Genomic DNA, 2,652 nt, shown 5'->3' with positions numbered 1-2,652 from the left:
ACTTGGGAAAAAAGAAAAAGAAAAATACCCAAAGCAAAACTATAGGAAACACTTAGGCTAATGGAATGTTACTACTGTTATTCAGGTAGGATGATTGTATTAAGTTTGTTTTCTTACTTAGAAGTGCAATGGAAGCCAGAAGACCCAAGTTGTCAGAACATCTGTCTTTGGTCACAGCCACTCTCCATTAGCTCTTCATGATGTTATAGTTGGCACATGAAGTTAACCCTGACCTTAGGAGAGGAACACTGCTGGAAATGATCTTCTGTTCTCTGGAAGAAAAAAAAATATCTATGAAAATTAAATGATAATTTACACCAGAAATACTGTTTCTTAAATAAAATTTAACCTTAGTCTACACTAGTCTCTCTCAACCCCTGGGTCACAACCCACAAGTGGGTCACAAGAATATATGAAAGGGTCGCAAACACACTTTAAAAATGCATCAACAAACTTAAAAAATGGATTATCCTTTAAAAGGAGAAAAACATGGGAAACCGTGGCTTCTCCCTTGCAGGCTAGCAGAGTTCCAGCCTGCAAGGGGCTGCTTGGGGACCCTCCTGCCCATTGGCAACACGTAGGGGGTGCACATGGGTGCATATGCACCCCTAAGAGAAGCACCGCCAATGCTGCTGGAAGTTGCCACTCACCACCCCCTCCCTCCCACCACCAACACTGCGGTGGCTACCTGCAGGAGCTCCCCACTCGCTGCTGCCTGTGGGCAGTTCCTGTGCCCCCACCAGCCTCCGGGGCACACATCATTCATGTCCCTGCCCCACACACACCCCCACCTGCCCTGCACACCCACCCCCTGCTCCACACACGGGGGGGGGGGGGGGGCTAGGGCCTGGGAGCAGCAGGTCAGGAGTGAGGGGCACTGGGTCGGGACTGGCCATCAACGTTTACAAATGGGTCCTGGTACAAAAAAGGTTGAGAACCACTGATCTGCACCATGATGCTTTTGTCATTTTCTATGGTGGAACCTAGACCTCGTGGGATACACGCAGTAGGCATTTTTCCACTGCTAGAGTTACACCAGCTTCCCCAAAAGACAGGAGCTCAGCCCCAAAAGACAAGGCACGGCTGCATCCACACTAGGAAGTCTGCCAACATAGCTAAGTTACCTAAGCAAAACAACCTTTTCACACTCCTGACTGGCACAGCTCTATAGTAGAACTCTAATTCAGACAAGGCCCCAAAAGCAGCTTGAGAGAACAGAGTACATCTATAGTACTCCATGCAGCCACCAGGTTGGGAGGGAGGAGGGGATGCCAGACCATGCGTATGTCACACTAGAAATGATTAACTTCCTAGAAGTTAAATTCACAACCAGTTTTAACCATATAGCGCTGATGCTGTCTGTAGGACTCACATTTTTTACATTATCCTGTGATATGCTCCAAAGAATAGTTACACACCAGGTCCAATTATATTTTCATTGATTTCAACGGAAAGACAAACTATCTTCACTAGCAAGATCTGTAGGAATCGAGTGCAATGCCCTCAGAACCCTTTCCCCCCTGCTCCACAACAGCACTCTTTATGAAGGGATTTTAAGACGTCAGCCAGGTTGGACTCCAGCATCTTTGTTCTTCTTCTAGTTATTACCCTATGAAGGTAATAAACTACCATTAGTTATTAACTGGTGTAAACGGGAAAAAGGAAGCTAATGCAGTCATCAGCAACACTTTCAACAGAGCCCTAGGTTTGAGTTCAAAGGCATGTCAACATCACATATTAGAACGTCACAGAGTGGTACATGGACAAACTCTAACTGAAATACCCGAGATAACTGCATGCGGTACAACTACATTAGTACATTGCTCTGAAAAGACTAATTGGCCCTGCAGAGATGCAGGGACTATTAGCCTAGGCAGACCACCGTGCTAAAACGGCTTTCCTGCTTCTGCTACCCATGCTAACAGATTTAAAGTGAGCTCAAGTGCTTGATGGTGCCATGTGCACATACCCCTAAGACCAGCCATGCAAAGTTCTAAACACTCCTTAGCTTGTGATGTCCAGTGAAATCATAACTTGAGTTGGTGGGGATGCAGGGCAACTCTAGTCACATCATGTATTTATAGCCACATATTGAGTGAGTTTATCATTCCATGCTTCTTAATTACCTTTAAAACTATAATTCAAAAGAATTAAAATACCATTGAGAGTAGTCAACTTTCAGTCCAAAAAAGGAGTTTGAAAAACTCATACCCACCACCGCAATGAATAGCACACTGTACACACGCACACCCTTTCAGGGCAGGAATCAAAAGTATTTATGCAACTAAGATTGGAAAGTTTTTCTATTTCAATCAAAGCAAATACACTGCGTAGAAAACAGGTTTTGTTTTCAATGTGCATTCAGTAGATAGCAAGCGATTCTCCTTTGCTGTTAGTATTTTTTTAAGAAAGCTGTCCTAAGAAGATTTCTACTAAAAAGATCCTCTAAGAGTTTTATTAGAGAAATTAAATCAGGTTTCGACTTTCACACAATTCAGAACGCTGAATGACCTCATGACAAAGACAATTGGGCCAATACAGTAAAGACACTTGCATGAAAACATCACTAGTAAGAATTCTAAAAATATGAATTTTATTTCTCTGGCAACTTCTTTCTTCTTACTGCCAAGCTAGAGAGAAGGCATCCTCCCA

At 43.7% G+C, this 2,652-nt stretch overlaps 1 protein-coding gene across 6 annotated transcripts in view; it reads right to left on the bottom strand.

The window, feature by feature from the left end:
• The window catches only part of TMPRSS2 (transmembrane serine protease 2), a 32,507-nt gene that overhangs the window by 21,595 nt on the left and 8,260 nt on the right, over positions 1 to 2,652 (bottom strand). For all 6 annotated transcript variants that reach the window (XM_006033587.3, XM_025215420.1, XM_025215421.1 and 3 more), the window contains exon 2: positions 118 to 272. The gene's annotated coding sequence lies outside the window, so the exon portion shown is untranslated. The remainder of the gene's footprint in view (positions 1 to 117; positions 273 to 2,652) is intronic.

Source organism: Alligator sinensis, unplaced genomic scaffold, assembly GCF_000455745.1.
Source record: "Alligator sinensis unplaced genomic scaffold, ASM45574v1 scaffold840_1, whole genome shotgun sequence".
Taxonomy (NCBI): domain Eukaryota; kingdom Metazoa; phylum Chordata; order Crocodylia; family Alligatoridae; genus Alligator; species Alligator sinensis.
The sequence above is the reverse complement of the archived record's forward strand: the minus strand, read 5'-3'. Positions and strand labels throughout refer to the sequence as shown.